Source organism: Tripterygium wilfordii, chromosome 3 (assembly GCF_013401445.1).
Source record: "Tripterygium wilfordii isolate XIE 37 chromosome 3, ASM1340144v1, whole genome shotgun sequence".
Taxonomy (NCBI): domain Eukaryota; kingdom Viridiplantae; phylum Streptophyta; class Magnoliopsida; order Celastrales; family Celastraceae; genus Tripterygium; species Tripterygium wilfordii.
In genome coordinates, this window is record NC_052234.1 from 6,994,500 (window position 1) to 7,006,591 (window position 12,092).

Consider the following 12,092-nt stretch of genomic DNA (forward strand, 5'->3'; position numbering starts at 1 on the left):
CCTAGTTACGCCAAAAGTATTTTCATCATCAACCCTAGTAATACCTAGCATTCTGATTCTAATAATGAAACTCATTAAGATTTGTGGATAATCATATAACGATTGCACATGCCATACCCCTATATTCTTATGATTCATGTAATCTATGGTAAGAAGCTAACCTTATAAATCACCTTCTGGTCTCAATCTAGACAACACAATATTTCAAAGTTGATCAGGCATCCAAAAGTAATATGTATAACCATAAATACTCAAACATGGCATATAAATTCAAAGAAAGCAAAACTAAATTTATTGAATCATCAAAGTTAGGTTACATTAGGACCCTAACAAAAGTATCTAACCACTCACATTACAAGAATACAAGTAACTATTGTAGAGGGTAGAATCTACAATCAAAGATTTATGTCGTTGAGCCACTAGCAACCTATTACATGGTTAGAAGAATCGAGGTGAGAGTGATGCACCAGTGTGGTACTTGTCAAAGACAATCCGACGCTCAAGTTAGAATACTAATCGAAGGTCTTTTTTAGTAAATAATCGAATATCGAAGTAATAAATGTGAACAGATCCAGAATGTGACGCAATGGCTGTGAAGAAGGTTATGTCGAAGGGAGCTTCCGGGAGATGATTTTCTAGAGAGCCAAAAAGTCCCCTCACCTCTGGTGAGGTTTTGCTATTTAAACTACAATACTAGGGGACACGTGTCCAACTAAGAGCCATCCGATCTTTTCCCAAGTTTCCATTAGAGACTGGATGCCTTTTCCTTTGAACCTGCTTTCACTCTTCTGACGCTATCCTATGATGGGACATGGGGTGGCTTTAGGTGTTAGGGATTGTCTCAGTTGTGTCAGTGGAGAAGCTGAGAATATCTCTCTATGTTAGAGATGGATTTGATTGCCTCTTGTAAAACATCCAAACCAATATATGAGAAACGAAGGATCAGAAAATGAGACAATAATAATCTTGGGATAAGGGAAAGGCAATGCTGCCATCGTCTTCGATGTCGAGTTCAAGGTCTTCGACTTGAACCTTAGATGAACTTTCGCTATCGTTGGTACTGCCGTTGTTGGCCCCGAGCTATTTTTTGCGATTACAACTATCTTTTAAGAGGTTAGTCATTTTAGAGATTCGTTGCCATTATAGTTGAAACAATCAATGGAGGGGAAGTTCACCTATCTATTTAGAGGTCAGTCATTTAGGAGATTCGTTGCCTATTGATATCTTCTCAAAGTGGTCAGTCGGTCGTGTCTAAAGAAATGCCAACAATGCTGCTCATAATTCAGCAAAATTTTCATTTCAAGAACCGAGTTTCAGATTTTGGATCGAAGAAGTTCCTACTGCAATTTCACCAATAGTGGAGGCAGATCAACAAAACTAAGCAAGACAAGAAAGTTTGAGCGGGCAGATCGATGAATGAGTCATGGAACAATCTTATGCAAGCTCGAGGTTGTAGAAAGACGAGATCATCAAGGGGAGTTCTTCTATTTTGAAACAAGAAGAGATATGGGAAGAAGAGTCAAGTTTGAGGAAATGAAGATGTAATCAGGGGCGGAGTCAGGATTTTAGACAAAGGGGACAAAAAATCTTGCGGGGTTCGAGGACAGCGAATTTTTTTTAGGACTATTTATAGAAAATCGTAGCTGAAAATGTTCGTTTTGAAGTCGTCATGGAAATATAAAGAGTTGACACTAGATAGAATCCATCTCTTAGTTAGTAGTTCTTTGACTTTCTTAATACAATAATTATCGACATAATTCAAAAAGTGTGATATAATTTTGTCTGATTTTGGGTCGGATTGATTGTACAGTCTAATCCACTCAAAGTGTAAAGAATAATAATGCAATTGAAATCTTTAAACAACCATATTAAACTAAAAATTACATTAAATCATAAACTACTGCAATAAGTGTAGATAAAAGAGTCTTATCCTTCATGAATTTGATGCAATGCAAACCTGAATGACCGAATTTGGATTTTTGAGAGGAATCAATAGGAAAAGATGAAAAGGCACAATTGAGAATTGGGATATGGGTAATGGGAGTTGGGAGAGCTGGAGAGATGAGAGAGAGAGAGTAAGTAGAAATGATTTAATATATTTATATAATTATTCAATTTAAAGGTTTTGTTTTATAGGAGCACTACCACAAATTTAGGTCCGCTCCTGGTGTTGGCATGATTAGATTCTAAATGTCGTAAGATGATGGGATTTAAAGAGGGGTATAGTTGAAATATGCGTATATATAGGGTATTTCTTAAAAATGAAGGGAGGCATAAGTGAAAATAAAAGTATATATAATATATTTTTTGAAAACCTAAGAAGGGCAATTGGCCCCCTGTAATTGTCACGCCCCGATCCACGGAGCGTGAAGAAAACGACAAATACACAAAAACTCTGACACCAAACACAATCACATGCATCACACGTGTTACGTCCCAACCCAATATAAAATTTACCAAAAATTTCGCAGCTCTCCCCATAAATTGAGGAAACCCACTTGTAATCAGATCACATACAAGAAAAAAAAAAACACGTCTAATATCATCAACATCAACCGACCCGTAAGTCCACCATCAAAGACATACTCCATCATCATCATCAAACACACACTAGTCATAGTCACGGCCACCACTCCCGGCCAACAAAAACAACACCATACATCAATCCAACCATAACCATACAACATCCATGTACTTAAACTACTAAAACGTAACAACATCACACCAAACATATGTAAAAATCCACACACACGTGTCACACAACCACAAAAGTCCAGGCCACCTTCGTCACGCGTCCTCTTGCTGATCCGCAGCCTGTGCACTAGATCCTGTCTCACCTGTGGGGAGGGAAAGTAGATAGGGTGAGCAGAAGGCTCAGTAGGGATAAATACTAGAAGACAAATAAAGAATAATAAGGTTGGAGAAGAAACATCGTTTAATTAATGCAATAAAATGCAATGCAAACTAATGCACCCGATCAACCCAACCGAATCTCCATATCCTCCACCAATGACACCAAAGCCGGCGAATCGGATTCCCGCCCTGCGGCGATAAGCCGACGAGAATCCACCGCACTACCTCTCTCTCTAGCATGTAATCAATACCACAGTCGCATATTCATCAATCTCAAACCACTAGAGAGAAGGTTGGCACGTATGTGGTCGCAACCACTCACCGTTGACCCCATGGTGATATCTCAGTCTGCCACGCCTGACCTAGCATCAAATAACTAGCCAGCGTGCAGTAACAAATACCGCTACGGGAATCCTATGGACTAGGACCATCATAAGCCATCATCCACGCATGTGCCCAAATCACTTCCAACACCTAACGTGAGCCCGGGACCACCCTCGGAACCCACCATGCATCTAATGTAAATTCTTACAATTCATGTCATTCGTGCAATGCATATATATAAAAACATTCATTTGTCGTGATGCATGGAGATATGCATAATGCCCGATTTATGACCAAGCATTTCAAGGATTATATATTCATCAAATTAAATCACCAATAAATTTACAATAATGCAAAGGAACAATGGTAAGCAAGCAAGGGCTTGTTTCCCCTCGGGAAGGATCGAGACGGAAACCAAAACTTACCATTCAAGCAATTCGGTGTCTTGAAAATGTTTTGAAATAAAAAGGGTAAGAAATCCCTACCTCGAAGTAAACACGCAATCCTCACCAAGAAAACAGCGTACACTTCACACCAATTCACTAACCTATTCATTAAAATAAGCTCCATTAAATTCTCATATTCACCAATCCCTTCAAGTCTTAGACCATCCACAACAGATAATCTTAACAGAATCTCTAAATTTACAGTAAAAGTACACTTTTAACATATTTACAATTTCTCTAACAATATCACTACTCAGCAGATACTCTAATTCATACTCTAAAGTATTTAAATATTCATTTCTACTAATTTTTTTTACATTTACAATAATTTCATAATTAAATTGTAATGCATAAAGAGTACTCATTTTATATTTAATATGTGGCTGACAAATTACTTTATATCATAATAAATTAATATTTTTACCACAAATTACTTCATATCATAATTGATAAATGTAAAAAATGAAATATTTTAATATTTTACAATTATTTTAGCGAAATTGTCCATTTACTTGTATCCAATGGAAAAAGACTCTTCTTTTTCATAAATATCCGATAGTTCATTTTGTACCAAGATCTCCCTTGCGAACCCGAGTCTCAACCGCTCCAATCTTGGTTTCTTCATCTGCACCCTTGGTGGCAGCGGTGGTTACGGTGGGGATGGTGGGGGATATTGTGGTGGTGGTGGTAGATCTGATTGGAGTGGTGGTGGAGCGATGGAGGAGGAAGAAAATCAAATTAAAAATAGACTTGTAGTAGGAGTCGGGGGCTGGCAGTGAGGGTCGACCGGTGAGACGTCAACGACGGTCTCGGATCATATATGCAATAGGTGCTCCTTGCTGCATGAGAGAGATGTTCACAGAATGAGAGAAATTGACAAAAAAGAAAGAAAAAAAAAGACAAACGAAATTATTATTTTGATTAAAATATTGGATCCAGTATCTACAGTGAAACTGAACTTCTACCGTTGCACTGTGCAAAATGCAGTTTTACAGTATTCAATAGAGTATCTGATGAAGTGTTTTTTTTGTCAAATACTGCAAATCATACTTCAAATTTACAGTATATGTCATTTTCCAGTATCTGCTGGAGATGTCCTTACATTCCATACTACACGATATCCCCAATTTCACTAAATTCGTTTCCTACCTTAATTCTCTAAGGTTAAACAATTAAATTCATATCACAATATTATTTTCATCTTACCCCAATCTTAATTAAAGCAATTTGAGTCACTAACCCTTACCTTGAACTTTGTTAGTTCTACTAACTCAAGAATTTCAAGCTTTCTCTTGAATTGATTCAAGAACCACACTTGTGCCTAATAATATAAGAAGATTAAAATCTAATATTGAGTTATTGAACAAAAGAAACTCTCAAAGAATCAAAACCCCAAAACCCATTTAACTCCTAACCCTAGAACGAAAAAATTTACCTTAAATCCTTCTCAAATGAAGTGTGGGTGTAGGTCTCAAGCTTGGGTCCCCTTATTGGCCGGAAAAGTGGCCGGACTGCAGCTGGAAATGGCTGGCCGGAGGTGGTGGGGTGCAAAGGGTGGCTTTCCCCGTTTTTTTTTTCTTTTAAAACATTAACACAGACCTTCACCCATTTTAATCTTTTTTTTTTTTAACAATACTTTAACTTATTTATTTACATATATATATCTTAAATCATTATATTTTATTCTTTTACTCATTTCACCCTAACTTTAACTCTAATATTCTTTAAACCCTCACAATAATTCTTTTTACCCCACAATTTATTCTTTTTACAAATAAATCCAATTTATTTATTTTATTTTTATTATTCTATATTGTATTTTTTTTTTAATTTTGAGATGGGTATTACAATAATCCCTTGGTAAATCTGCCCCTGGATGTAATGATGTTAGCTGGTGTTTCGAAGAGTTTTTTTTTCAAAGTTGTTCAAGTCTAGCGGTTTAGATTACCATGAAGTAGTACTCATGTTCGTGGGATGTATTCAATAACTTTTGGTGGCATGAGTGCCATTTGGTCTCAAATTCTCTTACCAAAAATTTTGGGTACATGAATATTTATAAGTGTATGACCTTTCACAAAAAGAATACAAACAACTAGAGCAATAGAAATTCATAGTAAAATACAGGAAAAAGAACAATAAAATCCTAAAAAAGCTCTCTCCCTCTCTGCTGCAACCTTGGCTCTTAAAGATCTCCAGTAGATGATATGAGGTCCCTTTTACACCTTCCCTTACTTGCCCTTTTAGGGCTGCACGAAACCCTGCTCTTTTTCGGATTGGGACCACTTATTTGTATGATATTTTTGAGCTACAACGCTAGGGTTAACACGATATGATATAGAGTCGCCCAAGCGATGTTACTTCTTTGTGCTCTTATCAAGTCACTCGATCTCATTGTAGAGGCACTCGAGTGACTAACTCTCTATCCAACATTAGACCTTTTTTGCATTAAAGTCACTCGATCTTATTGAGGGCTCACTTGAGCGGCTTAGCCTTTGTCTAGAATCGCTCGCTTTTCAACAATAACAAGTATTAAGTAATAACGATGCTCAATGGTGTAGAAAGAGGAAAAACTAATGTAAATGGGTTAGTAAAAATACGCAAAATATAGTTAGATCAAACACCCATACAATTAGCTTTTGCTTATCCTCGAGCAAATTCAAACCAATGAAAAGAAAGGCTACATGAAAACTCATACAGTTCTGTTTTTTTTTTAAAAAAATCAACAATGCATATACACGAGAAAGAAACATTACATAGCCCGAAGGCAACCTTCCCTAATGAAGGAAGCAATCTCCAAAGGAAAACCAGACCTCTTAATGGATCTCGGGCAACCATTTTTGGCCATTCTTGCAAGCAAGTGAGCCACTGTATTACATGGACGAGATACATACTGATACTAGGTGATACCTAACTGGGCCATAAGCATCTTAGCCTCTTTGATAAAGTGCCCCATCCTGGAATCACTATAATCATCAGCTAATAAGATAGGACACAAAATTGCAAAGTCAAAGAAATCTATAGACAACAATGTTAAATAAATATATGCGTTATTAGGTCAGCCTCAAATTTATTTTCCATTATTGATATCGATCACAGGATTAGACATGCATTAGGAGTTAATAGTGGAGAATGGACAATATTATAATCAGTGACATAACAAACCACCATCTTATCACAAAAAAAGAAAAAAAAAAAGAAAAAAAACAAACCACCATACTCTGAAAAGACTACAAAAGTTTGATATCTAGCTAGTGTCACTACCATCTTATCAAAAAAAAGAAAAGAAAAAAACAAACCACAATAATCTGAAAAAAGTTTGATATCTAGCTAGTTTGGTATGTGAGGAAATGTCATGAACACCCAAGATAATTGTAGAGATAAAACATTTAATAACAATATATAAATGTAAGTATGTATGTGTGTGTATATATATATATATATTATCCTATGTAGACCAAAAGTGTGGATCAACTTTATGAATTTGTTTTTCAACCATAGATGTGGTGGGTCATATAGCAAATGTGTGACCTCTACTTTTATTGTGTTTTATTACAACCAGCAACTGTGCGCACTAACTTTACACACTTTATTTTCAATAATAGATGCAGCGACCAATGTTACTATTTTAAAACAACCATATCCGGTGACTGTTTGGGTCATATCTGGTTGGGCATTGTGCGTCTCAATGAGGGGAGTCCAATGGTAGTGATGGTGTAGTGAATCGTCGCTATAATCGGTTGGATCTAAGGTTTTTATCTTGCGGTGGTCTCGACTTTTTGATCGTTTTCCGGCCAAATGGACGGCCATTGGTGGTGGTGGAAGGTCGATCGGAGTATGTTCATGGTGATGTGAGCTTCAGTTTAGGTTGGATACCAATGGGCAATAGTAAGGAGAGAGAAGAAGAAGCGAAGTGTAGTTGTAGTGGGAGGAAGAAGATAAGAGTAAAAAAGTAATTAGCATACTAGTGGTATCTTAGAGGATAAAATTTTTTGGACTGGACTTAAGTGTCCAACAACTTGACAAGTGGTATTGGCTTGAAATTTTCCCATATGTATATGATGATTTCCGTGTAATGTGGAAACATGTAGGAGTAAAAGAAGAGAAATCAGTGGAGAAGAAGATAGAAGATAGAAGATAGAAGATAGAGGAAGAACAGATGAGCTGAATATTCATCTGTATTAAACGTGCCTCAGCGGCTATAAGCATGAGGCTATATATATACATGATTGAAAGAAAGTATAAGTAACCAACGGTTACTGAAAAAAGTACTACAACAATATTTAAAAAGAAACTGTGTCGTTTCGGACAACATTAATAGAAATAAAAGACTCATTGAAGTGGACCAGCTAAGAGCATCCACAATGGGATGATTTTGAAGTACTTGATATGATACTTTCTTGATAAGTTAAGTGCTAGATGTTCACAATGGATATAATGGAGTGTATTTTAAGTACTTGAAATGTTACTTTTTTGATAAGTATAGCGCTACATGCACACAATGGGTGAAAAATGACGCTTGAAAATTTAGTTGTGGAAAAATGATACTTGAGAGTTGGAGTATGTATATAGTTGATGAATAGTGAAGAGAGAGATGATAAAAAGGAAGAAAGAGGTGATGAAAAGGAAGAGAGAGATGATAAAAAGGAAGAAAGAGAAGATGAAAAGGAAGAGAGAGATATGAAAAGGAAGAAAGAGATGATAAAAAGGAAGAGAGAGAAAGTGAGTATGGAGTGTTGGAATGTATGAAGTGTTGATGAATAGTGTATATTGTGAGATTTAATCATCCAATTAAATTGTGCCACGTAGGATAAAGGAGGAGAGAGAGAATAATTTTGAAGTGCTTGATATTTCAAGCATCACTGTGGATGCTCTAAGGACTAAAAAAGCCCACAACTAAACTCACTAAGATTGAGCCCAAATAAGAAGCAGCCCGGATGAGTCTTGATACACAGAGAAGTCCGCTGGGATGAGGGCACAAGGAGGCTGGAGCTCAAGCTTGAAATAAGGCGCAAATATGGATGCCAGGAGAAGATCTTCTGAAGCACACAGTTTACATTATTAATTAGGCAGATTTGAGTGAGTACATAAATTTTTATTTTTATATTTTTAAAAATGGAAACAAAATAGCGCGCATGCATGCCGAAAAATCTTGATCATCAAGTTGTCATAAAAAAGTCTGCTCATCTGACAACCACTACATGCTGTGATGAGTTTAAAGAACTATGCAAATATGATACACAAAACCGTAAAAGCCTCTAATGCACATCAACGGTGCCTGTATCAAATATAACTTTCACTCATATCATGACACGTGGCAGAATGGGGCCTACAATTGGATACTCTCAATAAATAACCAGGCGACATGTGGCAAGGCCAAGAGAGCTTATTCTAACCATTTGTTTTTTTTGCAGTGATTATGATTTTGTCTGGTCCGAAATCCAGGAGTATGCCCAACCCTCACAAAACCACTCAAAAGCAGGTTGCTCCTCAACCCTCACAAGATTTTCTGAAGGAGTTAGTTAGTATGTTGAAGGTCAGTCAACTGGCATTAGATCCTAATAGCAGCAATGGACACTCTGTTGTGAACAATTCGACTCCTAGAATCACTCTTTTAATTTCTTTTGCAAACCATCTAGAATTCTGGAGCACAAGAAAGAAGTTTTCAAGTGACCTCTTATGGCTTTTATCTCTTTACCTCTATTAAATGCCGCTCCTATCATTGAAAGTACAGTTGCTCCTTATGGAGCAAAATAAAAAAAGCAGAGAAAAGTGAACGATGTCAACCAAAGACTTCCTCATGTTGTATGTCCTGCAGAACGATGGATAGAGCCACATGTTCAACCACAATAGCAACATCATCAACCTTATCCACAAACTGAATTCAGGGGGCAAGGTTATTATGGCTATTAACAACCTATCATCTACCACAGGTGGTTCATAACCAACCTTAGTAGGTGGTAAAAAATGGATCAAGTTATAAACATTATCCAACATATGTTGGGTTATTGGGAAAACCTGCTCGAGTGACCAATTTGAAATATTTTATCTTTGGGCAACTAAAATGAACCATTTTAAATTATAGTGTGTAAATTAAAACACTGACTATCTTTTGGAGATCAAATGTTGTATTAACTCAATATAAATATATCTTCTACCCATTAAATTTGAAATTTATTATTATTGGGATTAAGTCAAAATGTTGTACATTTGACAACTTCAATTTACATGTGGCAAAACGCCAATGGCCATCAAAATTTTGGAATGTTACATCAAGGAGATCCAAGGTGAACGACATACCTCTCGGAGCTGCTATAGCTCCACCATAAAAGGCAAGAAAGAGTCTTCACACTACAACAAAATACACTTATACCTACGGTTTTAATCGCAGATATAAGTATAAAAAACCGCGGCTATAACTTTTGCCCGTGGTTGGAAAACCACGGCTTAAGAGAGCATTGGAAGACCTTTAGCTGTGCTTTTGCCGACTGCGGGTAAGCAAAATATGACCGCAACTATTTTAATGACTTTACATGCACTTCCAAAAACGTTGGTAGAAGTATTTTGTAAAACAGACATTTCTAACCATTATTATTGGATTTTTTTGTTTATTTTTCTGCTTTATAAATATCATATATTTATTCAATTATTATTTTATAGATATATAGAAGATCTAAAAAAATTATTCAAAACAAAGGAAATATATTGAATTAAACATTATACCAATATGTTCTCACAATATTCTAAGAATACATTGTAAATTCGTTGGGAATCTAAAAGACAATAACACAACTCCAAAATGTTCCAAATACATATCCAGAGAAGCTCATTATGCAACTTAATCTAATCTCATCACTTTAGCAAGTCATAAACAAGCTCTACAACAAATGCAAATGCCCCTCCTCCACCATTACAGACACCTAACTCCATATATATTTTCCATTTCTCTGCTTTAGTTCATACAATACCATGATATTTTCATTTGCAAAGTCACAAGTTTGTTCATTTAAATACACAGAAAGGTGGGAAGAGGGAAATAAGGTTTAACAAGCTGACATCACAAATTGAGATTTAGAGAGATTGAAAAGTGAAATAGTGAGCCATCATAATGATATTGATACCCCCAATAGTATGACCACAAAGTGCTAATTGGCGCGTAGTTGCCCATAGGGTTGCGAGAGAGAATGATTGAATTCTTAGCCAAGCATCACAATTGCTTTACTTGGACCCATGCTGATATGACAAGTATTTATCTAGAAGTTGTCATGGACCAACTTAAGGTTGACCCCTTCTATATATTGGTGAAACAAAAAAGAAGAAAGTTCGCTCCAGGATGGAATAGGGTGATTAATGAGGAAGTTCAGTAATTGATTGACAATGGTTCTGTGAAGGAAGTGCAATACCTTGAATGGCTAGCCAACATTGTTGTTGTCAAGAATAAGAATGGAAAAATGAAGAGTTTGCATAGATTTCACTGACCTGAACAAGACATGCCAAAAGGATCCATTCCCGCTGTCGCATATTGACATGATGGTAGATGCGTTTTCTGGATATAACCAAATTCTTATGCACTCAGACGATCAAGAAAAGATAGCTATTATCATTGAGAGGGGCATCAATTGTTTTAAAGTCATGCCTTTTGGCATGAAGAATCCTGGGGCCATCTACCAAAGGTTGCTCAATAAGATGTTTTCCAAGTATCTAGGGGCACCATGGAGGTATATATTGAAAATATGCTAGTTAAGTCCTTTCTAGCAGAGCAACACCCATAGCACTTGCAGCAAGCTTTCGACATGCTGATTAAATATAACATGAAGTTGAATCCCACCAAGTGTTCCTTTTGGGTGGCGTCTAAAAAATTCTTGGGGTACATGGTGACAGAACGTGGTATCGAAGCCAATCCATACTAGATCCGTTCCATTCTCAATATTCCCTCTCTGACATGTATCAAAGAAATCCAGACAATGAATAGAAGGGTAGCGACACTCAGTCATTTTATCTTAAGATCATCAGATAAGTGTCGCCATTTTTTCTCAACTTTGCAAAAGTCTACCAGTTACAAATGGACGCTAGAGTGCGAATACGCCTTACAACAGTTGAAGATCTATCTCACTTCGCCTCCCACGTTGTCCAAGCCGAAGACAGTGGAACAATTGTTTGTTTACCTCACGGTATCTGAGGCAGCAATTAGTGTAGTTTTGGTTAGAGAAAAAAGATAAAAAGCAACTCCCAATGTATTATGTTATTAAAAGCCTTCTAGATGCCGAAACTCAGTACAACCAGTTGCAGAAGTTGGCGCTAGCTTTGGTAACGGTGGCAAGAAAACTGAGGCATTATTTTCAAACTCATTGGATTGTAGTGGTAACAAGCTTCCCATTGAGGAACATTTTACACAAACCTGAGCTCTCTAGAAGAATTATCAAGTGGACAATAGAGCTCAGTGAGCATGTTATCTCTTATCAGCCTCGAAGA